The following is a 15,114-nucleotide window of genomic DNA, read 5'->3' as shown; positions in this document are numbered from 1 at the left end:
TTTCCATAATTTCTGCACAAGCAAAATTCACACCATGTGAAAATACTTAAGTATCATATCTCAAGTTACACAATGATTAAATTGAATTATCTTGAAATTGGAAGTCAACCACGGACTTCTTGATAGCAATCTTCTGGGGATGTAGGAAGACACTTAACAGTACTTCTTGCTTGTGAAAACTTGCTCAGATCATACTGAAAAAAAGTAAAAGACTAATCAACATGTTTCGTGTATGATTCAGATTTTCTAGCCATTAGAAACTTTTCAAGCAATATTATTTCCTTAAAACTTGCATTAGCACGATTTGAACCCCACCCTCAATACAAAATTAATGGGTTTCTATAGAATAACTGTAGTCTAAACTTGAGATGCTAATATTAACACTTTTCAACCATAAAGGAGCATTTCCTTGTGAAATGCTTTTTCAATTAATTCAGGAATCTAAAGTCAACTCAAAGATTTTAGTCTTATCCTTTTCCAGTATTAATTTTACGTTAACTATCCCTTTCCAGTTTTTTTTTATGATGATTGATTCTAACTTCCCTGCATGTAACTTGATAAATATAAATTTTTTTTACTTGCAATCCTTACCTTAATCTGAATTTTCTTGGAACAGAGTTGACATTCATAGCTTAAACTTCCATATAGTAGTTACGAAGAATCCGGATTCAAAACCACCCAAGCTACTCTGGAAAAAAATAAATCTGTTGCCAATTCACAGATAAAATATTTTCCCCAAGAGCATTTCACCTTCGCCAGCAAAATATCTTTAATCTTTAAGTTTATAAAATTAAGGCTCAGCATTGCTGACTGGGTTGTGATAAGAGGTTATCTGGCATCTTGCAGGTCGTTGAATTAAAATTTCCAGGGACAGTGTTTAAGCTACTCCAGTCGTAAATCATACAAAATTTTTAAATTTGGATCTTTTAGAATCACGCAAGAATACCTTTGAAAACAACCAATGTAATAATTACAATTGAAAATACTTCTGACTTATGCTCTCAAAAAAAAAAAAAACACTATGGATCATAAAATATACGAGATTACAAAATACGATAATTTTAGATCACACAAGAATACCTTTCAAAGATAGTAGATGATAATTACAATACGTTAAGACAGTTCGATTCATCATGACTAAATTATCAAAAAGTCGGGAACCAAACTGGGGCACTATAGTTAAATTTTTCCTATTATCATAATATAAATGCTGTTTTGCTAATATTACATACCTGCTTCAGTATAAATCAGGCCACACCCAGCTACAATCAACAATCTAATGCTTGGACATCAGATGGCTAAACTGAAAAACAACGAACTTAAAACACTAGAGAAATACACACCAAAAACCTAATTAATAGAGAAACGAACATTGCCTCTCTACACAGGTCAATACCAGGCACCTTTAAGATAACTTCCATAAACGTATGGCTGCCTCGGATTACAGGTTTGTAAAATCCTTATTCGGAAAGCGATTTTACATAAATGAACCTTTTGATAAGCATATCGTTCGATAACAAATCCTGAACTAATCGAAATAGAAAACTTAATTTTACTTTTAGCATCACTTATAAGATATTCCCTTAAAACTTAAACTGCCTGCCTAAGTTTTCAGCTTGGTCTATGAACTCATCGAACTGTGGAATTCATTAAAATTATATTCCGGACCATTCTCACCTGATCACTTGAGAAACGGACACCAGGCTGTTACATTTCCGTAAATCAATAACTAAACCATGTAGTCCACTTCTGAAAACATAAGAAAAACTTGTATAAAAAAGGATACCATTTTTGCAACCATAATTCATCAATGGATATGTAAGTATGTTTATTTAATATAGGTAAAAATGACTAAAAACTCAGCTTTGGCACAGAAAATTCTGAGTTTTGCTAACCATTGTTAAACTAGAATAGCAGCTAGTATTCTCTGGAGTCACTTACTAGCGTGGAAATTCTTCGTGGAACTAATCTGGCATATATACAAAACTTATACTAAAACTTAACACCAATAGCCATTAGTTAACGTTTAAAAGCTGGTAGTTTGACTATGCACGTCATACAGCAGTACACATTGTCTGGAAGGGAAAGTAGATCCTCAAATATGAAATCTCTTGGTGGTTCCATATAGAATTAACAGCAGTATTAAAATAATAATATACTTTAATAAGCTTAATGAACTAAAAACTACTACTATGCCTGCATCAATGAAAAATACGTAAATTTTGGGACACTGAGTAAAAACATACTGCATTGGAAGAAAATGACTTGCATTCGTAAATACCAAATCACTGCAAAATAATTTTTCTAACAAATTCTAACAAACTTTCAGTGCCAGCCAATTTTTGACATTCCATCAAAACCCACACGCCTAAATAGTATTGAATAGTGCACAACTTAGTTAAACCGGCAATGTATTTATGAACAATCTTATATAATGACAGACTTGCGCCAATAGAAGCATAGCAAAACTACTGGTACTTTACAAGCATAGCAAACTACTTTACACCACAAGAATGTTATCTGATTCAAGTTTGTATTAGAAAGCACATGTGCAGTTTTACCAAGACTTCCTACCTGTACACATGTTATGCCTTAGCAAAGCACACAGGCAATTTACCCAAAAACATCTACTCCCCTAAAAATTAATCTGCATAATCATCTAAAACTTGCACGCCTTTAACATCGGCAGCCTGTAATGAACATTCAACTAACAAATATCCCCAAACAGAAACTGAAAATGACAGCGCCAATGCTTGAAGGTAAATCAGCTGGATTTGCTTTGAACTATTCAAATACCACCTAGTATATTTCCAATCTATGATAACCTTTGCCAAATATAATCTAAACTATGACTGCTTGTCCTTGGCGTGACCACGTCTGCACATGGCAAGACTCTTCACATGCTGTTAATTTATCGCAACCTTCATGTTATACCAGAGCTCTGTTATACAGAAGTCTGGATTCTTCCACGATCCCAGTTTACCCACTGCTACTACTGAACAGCAAAATTAACCAAAATTTACCGTCCAAGTTCAACACCTAAAGTACCTTGCATGAAAAAAAGTAGCTTACTAGAGAAACGTCATAAATTTTCGTATGAATCAAAGTTTGATATTGAGCTGACCACTCTACATAGTTGTTTGGTGTTTTTACGTTGCATGGAACTAGTGGTTATTCAGCAACGGGACCAACGGCTTTACGTGACTTCCGAACCACGTCGAGAGTGAACTATCAACAGGAACACACAACTCACCCCTCAGTGGAATGTGAGAATCAAACTCCGCGGCCTCCGAGGTGGCGGCGCAACCAACCATACCGACCAACGCCACTGAGGGCGCCTCCACACTACAGAGTAAAGCTTACCTAATGATACACAAGGCAAATACAACCAAAGCCAGTGAATAAAACCTTTTTGAGTGTCTTACAATCCCAATAATGGTTCTTAGGCTGGTAAATCACTTTACAGATTCCACTTTTGAAATATAAAATACCATCGTTTTTGCATCTTCAATAGAGATCTTCCACGTAAATAAATTTTCTGCAATTGTATCCAAACTGTTTACTTTGTCAGATACTGTTAATGCTTAAAGCATAAAGATTTTTACTGCCCGACCACAACAACTACCTAATTCTCTTTTTAAAACTGTTTAATAGTTACCAGAAGGTCAAAAATATATATTCACCAAATCACTATAATAGCCACTGTCGGTCAACTAAGTCATCGTCTCATCTAACCAATTGTAACCACAACAAAATTAACTATACCGTTTTAATATCTTAAATAATATCGCCAAGGTCTACTGCAGCACAGTGACTGGTTCAATCCAGATTTAATTTTCCAAAAGTTAGACACCAAATAGGGACAGGAAATTAAAAATGTTCTCCCTAACATAATATAAATGCTAAACTTTACTACGATTACGAGACCTGCTTTTGGTACAGATCAGGCCACATCTAGCCACAGCCATCCATCGCTTAATGCTTCGATATTAGATGGTTAAAAATTAAAAACTACAAATTAAAACACTTGAGGCAAATTCACTTAAATACCAAACTAATACTAGAAATGAACATAAGTCTCTCTAGGTAGGCAAACACCTGGCATATTTTATCAGGTAGTTAATTCTGAAAGCGATTTTATTAAGTGAACCTTTTGGTACGCGTATTGTTCGATAACAAAAATAACATGGAAATAAAACAATGTTATTTTTAATATACTATAGAACAAAAAATCATATTTAGTGTTTCACTGGTCTGCCTAAGTTTTCAGCTTAACCTATGAACTGATTGAAGTTTCTAACAGTTATTACATTTTCTTAACATTCTTACCGAATCACTTGAGAACTTGACACAGAAGCAAGCTGTAGATTACTACACTAGGCTGGAACATCTCCGGTAAGTCAGTAACCAAACCACTTAGACACCTCTGAAAAATAAGGAAAAAGATTTTGAATCCAAAATAGGCAACCAATAATTTAACAGCCGTGAACAATTTATCAATAGATATGCAAGTATATTTATACAGAAGTGACTTCAGACCTTAGGTTTGGCATGGATAGAATAATTTTGCTAACGCTTGCAACCACAATAACAGCCAATAAATATTCTGGTAGTCACTTTTACTAGCGGGAAATTCTTACTTTTACTTAGAAAACTGCATTTTGAAACTATGCACGGGATAAAGCAGTACACATGGTTTGGAAGGGAAACAATCCTGTGTTTAATTGCTTGGTGGATCTATGTATATAGAATAACGACAGCATCAAAGGGTTAATACACTTTATTAATAGACTCAATGAACCAAAACTACTATGCTTACCATCAGTGGAAAATAAGTCAATTTTGAAAAAAGGTACAGTAGTACAAGAAGATGCCTTGCAATCACCACGTAAACCTATTTCTAACCGATTCTAAAAAGCTTCGGCTAAAGTTTTTCTTTAAAATTCAACCGGCTGTGCGAGTGCCGACGAATTTTTTTTGACTTTTTAAAACCCACATTCCTAACCAGTATTGGACAGTGCGCAACTTCGTTAAAGTTTGATTTATAAAGATTTACTTCTTGACTGATTTTCTAGTTATTTCTATTAAGCCAATACAAACCCCAACTGCTTTACATCACAAAAAATTTTAAATTTGTAAAGTACATGAGCAGTGCATAAAGACTTGCTAACTACATAATTTCTTTCATCACTATGCACAATGGCAAAACTAAGCATTTCTTGCAATGAAGTTGAAATTCATATGATTCCAAAACACCCACTCCTAAAAATTTAATCAACAGATATATTTCAAACCTGTAATCCTATAGCCTCTACAGGCTTTAATGAACATTAATCTACCAAATATCCTGAAAACCGATAACACCAACCTCAAAATGGCAAGTCAATGCTCGAAGGTATCTGCTGGATTTGGCTTTAAACGATATTACAAATAACACCGAAGTATTTTTATCCGAATTTGTGATAACCTTTACCAAATACAATCAAATGTTAAGCAAGCACCAAATATATATATCCAAGTACTTATATCGTTATGATTGAAACTATGGCTTAGTTTGTTCTTAATATTTGAGTGCGTCTACACATGGTAAGCGCTTCACATGCTGTTAATTTATTGTAACCTTCATGGAATTGTAAATATGGAAATTAATTTCCTATAGTATTCGGTTGCTTATTAAGAATTTACAGTTATTTTTGGGGGTAGACTAACCCCCAGGGGCTAGTACTATACACGGCGAAATACATTTGATGCCCAATCCTTAGTGGCTGTCTTATTTGCGGGACCGTCCCTAGCAGAGTTATTGCCTAGACTTACCACTTGGCTAACACAATAACAGATGTTACTATACTTAAAATATTATTGGCACAAACTTAACTATGTCCAAGAATATCAGGTTATGCCGTTTACTTAGTCATTTTAAAAGTTAATTGCATAATGTCGCTTTTACCTCTTAGAACATTTAAGAAACCCATAAGATTATTTCCCGGCTGGTGACCATCATGGAGCTATTTTTTTTTTTGGTGAACTAACCATATACTTAGTCTGCTAACCTAAACGTTCCTAAACTCCAGTAACCGTTTACTCTGCTAACTTTGCTAGCCTACCACCGTAAGCTCTCATTTCTCATTCAGTTTCATCTCGAACCATGCGCATTTTACTAAACTTATGACTAACGAACTGCCGTAAGGCTTACAAGTATACAAACTTTCATTATGGTTGTGTTCAAGTGTGAAGTTAAATGTTCTATGGCAGTTTATATTTTACAATAATTCTACTGAATTCTCAATTATTAACAGATCAAGTTATATGGGGGGTATAATTTGAACTTAAAAGTATGTCAGTGCCTTATCTATTGAATGGCTATGAAGTTACGTTAATTTCCTTTAAAAGGAGGTAGCCCTTTAGATAAAAGTTTTCCTATTCAGTTTTTGGTAGCTTTGGCAAGAAGCATTAATCGTAAGTCCATTTAGATGCACAAACTATGAAACAGTAACTTCAATCTTGAATTCTGTGCAGGAAATTCTGCTGCTGCAATTATGGCTACCGAAGGATTCGTTAACTTGGGCAATTATTTTCAAGTCCGGTTAGGCCAATATCAGCACAGGGATGGACCAGTAAGTGTCAAAAAGGTTCTCCTTCTTCCTCGACTACCGAACTAGTACTTGAGAAAATTCCAGGCATTCTTATCCCACCGCATAAGCTAATTTAACCAACCCATTCACGCGTACCAGTATAAAAACTACCACCAGGCACCAGTCACATACTAGGCTTACCAAATGCGTACAGGAGGCCAGTATCAACGTAATGCTTCGTTGCCCCAACATGCAAATGTCACTTCCATTACAGTTTCACTAACCACGAAACCTCCATCGTAGGATCAAAGATAACCGGTTGCCCATATACAGTTTAAATACATTTATTAGCGGTTTCACTTTACTCGCCTCATTACAGAATATAGACAAACCTCATAACTGACGAAACAAAATCAGTGTTCAGTGGAAATACAACTCGTCAATCGTCACTTTTAAGAAAAAGGCTTAGAGAATTTTTACCCACACGTCAACGTTACTCCCTCAGCTTTACACGACAACCTGTAATCTGTGACCTCTAATTTGAGGAAATCTGAAGCCAAGGACGCTAGATGAGAAAATACAGCAGCGAAACTCTCCTCACAGCACCGCCATCAATTGAAAAATAGCGCCATCAGCTGAGTCGATACTTAAGAAGCTTGCTAAACAAACTTGAGCTGTCCAAAGACAAATAATGTGTGAAAAATCTTATATAAGGTCATGTGCCTGTGTGTTTATAGATGTAAAATGGACAGAGCTTCGTTTACTTTCCAAATAGATTAGAGAGAGAGAGAGAGAGAAAAAAAAAACTCATTCAGCTTCGAATTTCTGTGGGTGAAATACATAGTAGGTCTACCACTAAAATAAGGCATAAGTAAACGTTATTTCTCTTAAGTTTTATTTTGTTGAAGGGTGTTTTGTCATATATACAAGAGGGTATATAAGTCAATGGAAATAACTATCAGATTTCAGTACTGTCGGCCAAAAAAACTCGTGGCAGAGTTTCATAATTTTTCGTTCACCTGCCTGACGCACGATTCATGCCTTATTTATCTATTTTTCTTTTCAAAGATGGAAGAAATCATGTGTATGAGTTAAAAACAGTCACTGATATCTTAGAACATTATGTTATGTTATTGTGTAAAACTATTTTCCATGTAGCAAAATTGACGTGAACGAAACGAAGTGATAAAAACGTCATATCACAACCATAGATATGCATTACCAAATAGATAGGAGACACCTATTACTAGTAGTATCGCATAAACATAGTCCTTAAATTATCATTTCAATATTAAGTTGAAGGTAGTTTGAACTATTCCATTTGTTAAATTTTACAGAAACAAAACAATTGGAATCTAACAAAATGCTATCAAATTTAAAAACAAAAAGAAAAAACAAAAAAAAAAACGATATCTTAACAATGTGAAATAGGCGACCTCACTCTATTGCTTTTGATGTTATGTGTACGGGTATCTAATGTCAATGTGTCATTTATATCGGTTCTAAGAAACATCCTTCGATTAGCGAGAGATTATTGCACTGCATTCGGTGCAAGTTCCTGTGAGAGATATCAAGAAAGTTTAATAAACCGGAGAAAATCATACATAGATGAATAAAATTGTTTAAAGAACGGCAAAGTTTAGAACATGGGCCTAGAGGTGGAATACCTCGAAGAACCACATGAGAGCAAGACAATACAGTAGTGAAAATGTTGCTGAGCAACATTCATTTGTGAACTTTGAATTCTAGTGCCTCGTCACGACATTGCTGAACCACCGTAATCATAACTAGCTCTAACGCTATGACTGGTGTCTGATGAATACTTTTAGATGGAGAGGAAGAGATTTTTAGATATACACTTGAAGTCTTTGATAGTTGTCTAATGAATAAGCAAACTTATCTTTTGATGGATGAGAGATTTAGTTAGGATTACTCTTTTTTTTTTTTTTATCGGTGGCCAGTGAATACCATGGATAGGGAGGGAAACGGTTTCAATGATGCCTGCATTTTTTTCTTCAAAACCTAAAGAATACATTTTATTGGGAGATACTTATTAACATCGGCCTAATCACCTTCCAATCACTCCTATAAAACCACCTCCGCCATTGACCAGTAAATTTCCGCGTTATTTCAATTCTTAAGAATGTCAGTTACAATATTAAGAAAATTCATTCAGCTTCCTCAAACTAAAGGAATGAGTCAGTGCTTTATGAAGAAACATTTTTTTTTTATTATCTTTTGCCCTCACGTTGATTGATTGCTATGACTCAAGTCAATCCTTTGACATTCTTCTTCCCTTCTTTTCGAATTCTAATTTGTGGATAAAAAGTGTAATGAGGATACCTCTAGAGTCTCTAGAGAGACAAAACATAAAATTATCGACAGATTACAGCTTGAACTAGCAGCTGGGCAGTTTCCTGACTTGCCAAATTCCAGGACAAAGTTTAGAAAGTGAACCCTTTGTCTAATAAAATGGAATGGGCCCCCAGCCAGTTCACGGTGTGCCCTGTGGATAAAATAATAGTATTGGTTTAGACACCAAAAGGATGAAATACAAAGATCGTAGTTTCCCAATATACAGGTTATGTTTGACTCTCGTTTTCTGAAAGGTGTTGCACAATAACAGGTGTATTATGCAGCTACTGAATTTACTACTTAAGTATCAGGTGAGTAATGAGATGTATAGGCTAGATTGCAACATCACACCATTTTTCAAAATGGAGACAGCAGCTCTTGATAGGTTAGAGCTAAGTACGTGAGGTTCAAAGGTTCATATCTTAGACACAAGCAAAACTCTGAAAATCAATCGCTGTCTCCAGAGTGACTTACAGTTAAGTAAATGACAGAATGGTTTTGTATATACAGTAGGCAGTTATGGGAGTTGACCTCAAGACTAATTATTATAATAATAATATAGTTAAATCAGGCAGAAAGTAAATAAAACGCCTATTTTCGAGGCTTCAGTTTATCGTTATAGATTGTCAAATCATGGAAGGTTATTCAAGGTCATGGATACAGTAATATGATATGTAAAGTTATAGTATATGGATGCAACATTATGTAAAATAAAACTCGGATTTATGGGGTTTTACTAAGATGATCCTTGTTCCCAGAAAACCTACAAGGCACCAATGCTAAGGTAAGGGAGTGGTTCAGGGCCGTATACTTGAGAATAATTTAGCTTCCCTACTAATAAGAACCAAAGACACGATTATTATAATTTATTTTATTGTACACATAAGCTTCTTCATTTTACCGAAACAAGTAATTGTAGAAATCCTCTGTACTAAACAGTCAGAGAGAGAGAGAGAGAGAGAGAGAGAGAGAGAGAGAGAGAGAGAGAGAGAGAGAGATATTTCCTGGATAGTGACTCCCAAGGGTTTTAACCCGGTATGTAACCGTAAAAACGTAAACAAAAGTGTCTCTAACATAATGAACCCCCAAGGAATGTTAGTCTTAAATAACGTACCCCGAAAAATCTTGGTCACTATCTAGGACAGATCCCAAAAAAAGCATGTTTTAATGAAACAGTTACCTTGAATTACCTAATTAGTTTTCGATATGAGTTCGTCATAGCATCATTAATCAAAAAGGCCGTGTCAAAGCATTGCAACAATGGTTAAAATAGCAAATTACCAGGTACAATGTTCCAGTCCTTATTGTGTCTGAACAGAATTGGAAAAACCTTTGCAGTTGTGGGCGCTAAGTTTCCCTTTTGCCAGTATAAGTCTATACAACGGAGAAATGAATTGTGGTTCTGCTGTTGCCTAAAACGTTATGGAATATATACTTCTGTTACCTTTCTGGTTTTAGCAATTGCACCAAGGGAAAATGATTACCCAAGTTCAGATTTTGCGGTCTTTGGGCGGTGAAGAGGTTTTGTTGTGTCAGAAAACTTAATTTTCTCGAAACTCTAGTTTTTTATAACCGACATCTATCAACAGCCCAAGAGTCACTTAGAATTTTGATCTTTAGACGTATGCACAATGATATACGTATATACTGTAACAACTGAGGATTTTCAGTTCATGGTTTGTGTGCTTAAAGGATTGCTATATTGATAAAGCAATAGACTAATACACGTTGGCTGTTTTTTTTTTATATAAAACTATTGAATTTGCCTAATACTGACTTACGTCCATTTGTGGGAGAGGAGACGAACAAATATTTGGTAATTAGCCCTCAGCTATTTGCCAGATTTATGTATATATTCAACAGTTTCCTTCAGATAACGAATTAATTTCTGAACACCAAAGTAAAGTATATTACAATATTTTTGTTGTTGTATATTTTGAAATGACAAATTAGGGATTTTTGTGTTATGCGGTGCCGAGAGAGAGAGAGAGAGAGAGAGAGAGAGAGAGAGAGAGAGAGAGAGAGAGAGAGAGAGAGAGAGAGAGAGAGAGAGAGAGAGTCTAGACTGCAATAGTCGTGTATGCTTGTGAGCCAGTTGGCTTATAGAATTGGGTAACAGCTGTTGTTGGTTACAGGATATAACGGTCTGAACTTCGAATTCAGTGACTTTGTAAGCTATACGATCACATAATTGTTTGGACTCACTTGTATTGCACTGGAGATTGTTTGCGGAAACGTTACTAAACGCAAAACTGTGTCATAAGGAAATGAAGAATGTTAATTTCCTTCCGGTCGAGTGCGTTGATTTACGCTGCTCTTGACAGAAGCTATGAAGTAGTTTCATATTCATGAATGTTTTTTTTAAATTTAATTGTAACTGTAATTGTAATTCTACACACGCACATACACATCAACACACACACACACACACACACATATATATGCTTAAAAAATCACAGTAGGTGCACGTGACTTCATAAATAAGCGAATTCCACAGGAAAATGATAGTCAGAAATCCAAGTGCTTTCGTCTTTACTAAGACATTGTCAAGGAGCTCCTTGACAATGTCTTAGTAAAGACGAAAGCGCTTGGATTTCTGACTATCATTTTCCTGTGGAATTCGCTTACACACACACAAACACACACACACACACACACACACACACACACACACACACACACACCTATATGATATATATATATATATATATAATATATATATATATATATATATATATATATACTGATGTGTGTGCGTGTGTATTTGCAAAGGAAGAGCAGAGAGAGAGAGAGAGAGAGAGAGAGAGAGAGAGAGAGAGAGAGATAATAAAAAAAGTGCTAAAGTGAAATATTGAAAAACGCGAAAATTAATTTGAATTTTGAAAAGCTGGCTGAAAAAAAATCTCCCTACTTTCAATAAATATTCTGGGCCTTTGATGCCCTTAATGGTAATGGAAGCTTAATACATAATATGATACATTTTCCTTTTCGTTCGGGTGTCACCCCATAAAGTGACCCGGGTACCCCTCGTAAAACCACCGCTGTAATACACTCCATCTTTTCCTAAGTATTTTTTGCAACGTATTATGTTAATTTTATGGCTAATTTCCCCCAACCTGCTGCTTTTCATGAATAACGAAATCTCTAGTTATTCGCAAATGAATATTAATTCAATATGCATTTTGTCCTCTTCTCTCGGGTACTTGCGTATGTATATGATACATTTACACGGATTTTGCATCCACGTATTTGCATGCATGACTGTGTCGATATACATAAATAAATTAAAATTTTCTTACTGCATATTTGGCACAAATGTTTTATCACGTATGTAATGTAGCTCTCTCTCTCTCTCTCTCTCTCTCTCTCTCTCTCTCTCTCTCTCTCTCTCTGTCCAACTATCTATCTATGTTTAAATATATCATATATACATATGTGTATATATGTGCATATATTATTATTATTATTATTATTATTATTATTATTATTATTATTATTATTATTATTATTATTATTATTATATAGTAGTTTGATGAGACCACTGACTCACATTCTGGACTCGCCGTATTTATCTAAGGAGTTGAAAATATATAATCTAACCTAGTTTTCTAATATCCATTGTAGAAGAATTTCTTCGTTTAAACACTTGCACTGGGTTGCATCAACAGTATTACCACATTATACATTCCTATTTATTCCAAATATGCCTCTAAAATTTTGCGAATTTTTCATGGATTTTGACATTAATTTTTTTTTTTTTTTCATTAAAATAAGTTATAGGCTATCTTCTTCTCATACCGTTTGATATTATCAAAACAATTGCATTTCTTTATGGGAGCAAAGGAAGAAGGAGGCTTAATAATCAGCTATACAATAAAGCATAAACCAAACAAAAACTTCTTTCAGTTTTCCTTCTGACGATTGAAAAAGAAACCCACAAATTCAATTTGTAACTTGTTTACTTCTAAGTATTTACATTAAGTTTTACTCCACACTCGAGTACTTTCAGGCCCTTTCTGTGGCCATTCTCAAGAGATGTTTGGGATGTTAGCCTGGGTCAAGCCAGAAGACTGCTGGGCTTGACCCAGGCTAACATCCCAAACATCTCTTGAGAATGGGCCACAGGAAGGGCCTGAAAGTACTCGAGTGTGGAGTAAAACAAAACTTAATGTAAATACTTAGAAGTAAACAAGTTACAATTGAATTTGTGGGTTTCTTTTTCAAAAGCATAAACGTTAACTTTGTAAATTAGTGACACAAATGAAGTGTCTCAAAAGATTAAAAGGTAAAGGAGTGCCTCAGTGGCATGATCGGTTTGGTCTTGGCCTGCCACTTCGGTGGCCGCGAGTTCGATTCTCGGCCATTCCACTGAGGGGCGAGAGATGTGTATTTCTGGTGATAGAAGTTCACTCTCGACGTGGTTCGGGAAGTCACGTAAAGCCGTTGGTCCCGTTGCTGAATAACCAGTGGTTGCAATGCAACGTAAAAAACACCATACACAAAAACAAAAGATATAGAAAAAAAAGTCACTAACAAATTAGAAACATTCTTGTCGTGAACACCGGAAGTGGAGACCTTTGAAAACACAAGGTGCTCAGGTGGTGGGACAATAGTTTGTTTGTGGCTGTGTCACATTCTTTTCTCTTTCGTTGTTCTCGTCTTTAAATATTATATCGAGCTATTTTTCAGCTTCAATCTTATCATGTCTGTCCGTGTATTTTATTTATTATTTATTTAATCAAGTTATTATTTTTGGTCTTACGTTATTAATTTCCAAGTTCTCGTCCCTTAGAGTATATCATACTCTTACTAAGCTTCAAGCTTAGCAAGTCTGTCTTTGTATGTTTATTTATTAATGAATTAATTTATTCTTTATTTGGTGTTCCGTTATTAGATTTCCCAGTTCCAGTCCAATAAAATATTTCATGTCCGTCCGTCTATGTTTATTTATTAATTCATACATTTATTCATTTTTCGTCTTCCGTGAATAAGTTTCCGAGTTATCGTCTCTTAAAATAAATCACCCTCTCAGTAAGCTTCAAGCTTTTCATGTCCGTCCGTGTATGTTTATTTATTAATTCATACATTTATTGATTTTTTTGTCTTCCGTGAATAAGTTTCCGAGTTATCGTCTCTTGAAACAAATCACCCTCTTACTCAGCTTCAAGCCTATCCTTATCATGTCTGTCCGTGTATGTTTATTTGTTTACTTATTTTTTTTTTCTTTGGAAGCCCCAGTAACTGAGGAAGGTAAACTAATCAGCGAAATAAGGTTTTGATTTTCGAGATCACGCCTGGGCGATGGAAAAGGCTGCAATTAATGCAAGAGCAGCCACGTTGCATTCAATTTACGAAAGCAAAAATGCAGACCGGGTCCAACCAGGGAGTTTAGTCTTTGTGTCCATTCTGTAAATGAACATATAATAGTTACGAAGAAATATGATTTTGAAATATTGTTTTTTCATTTTATTTTTTCCCTCAAGTATACGTTCGTTTTCTCTTAATGTTCAATATCCAGTTGTTTATTTACAGGCTTAATAGCTGCCAAAAGGCATTCTTTAGAGATATCTTTTTTATATATCTTATATTTCCGTAAGTGTGACGTCTATTTCCTCCAAATATTTAATTTTCGTTCATTTATTCACTCACTTGTTTATTTTCACCAGATCAAAACACTGTAATTTACTTGTTAACCAGGAAATCCCTGCTTATGTACTTCTTTCTAGTATAATAGTATAATGGAAATGTCCTTGGTGACTTGTGTGGCGTTATTTATTTATTTATTTTTATCTGGAGGAATTTCGTGTCAGATAAATGAGGAAATATTTCCACCAATACAATTTTGTTATTGTTCGTGCATTTGAAGATCATTGAACGTTGATTTAGCTTAAATTTTTTGTGGTAATGTATAATTGAAATCCGAGACTTGGCCCTATGATTGTAAATAGAAAGAAGAAAGAAAAATTGCGTCAACAAAATGGAAACTTGCTTGATAACGACCAGTTATCATTTTTAGCTGATCTGGAATTTCCATCTTTCTCTTTTGCTCTTCCTCATCCAAGTTCATTCTTCCTTTTTCTTGGTTTCGGATCAATAATAATTCCTCCCATTCACGGCAACACAAATCTATGTAGATTACCTAAAAAAAAATATTCATTTAATGAATAGTTCTGCCATGGTTGTTTGG

The 15,114-nt window shown here is 34.8% G+C and overlaps 1 long non-coding RNA gene across 3 annotated transcripts in view; it reads right to left on the bottom strand.

Moving 5' to 3' along the window:
• Positions 1-591: 591 nt before the first annotated feature.
• Positions 592-15,114, bottom strand: part of LOC135196836 (uncharacterized) — a 19,806-nt gene continuing 5,283 nt past the window's right edge. For all 3 annotated transcript variants that reach the window (XR_010310481.1, XR_010310480.1, XR_010310482.1), the window contains exon 4: positions 592-688. This is a non-coding gene — a long non-coding RNA (uncharacterized LOC135196836). The remainder of the gene's footprint in view (positions 689-15,114) is intronic.

The sequence above is a fragment of the Macrobrachium nipponense genome, chromosome 18 (assembly GCF_015104395.2).
Source record: "Macrobrachium nipponense isolate FS-2020 chromosome 18, ASM1510439v2, whole genome shotgun sequence".
NCBI classification, from domain to species: Eukaryota; Metazoa; Arthropoda; class Malacostraca; order Decapoda; family Palaemonidae; genus Macrobrachium; species Macrobrachium nipponense.
This window is presented reverse-complemented; position numbering and strand designations above follow the sequence as displayed.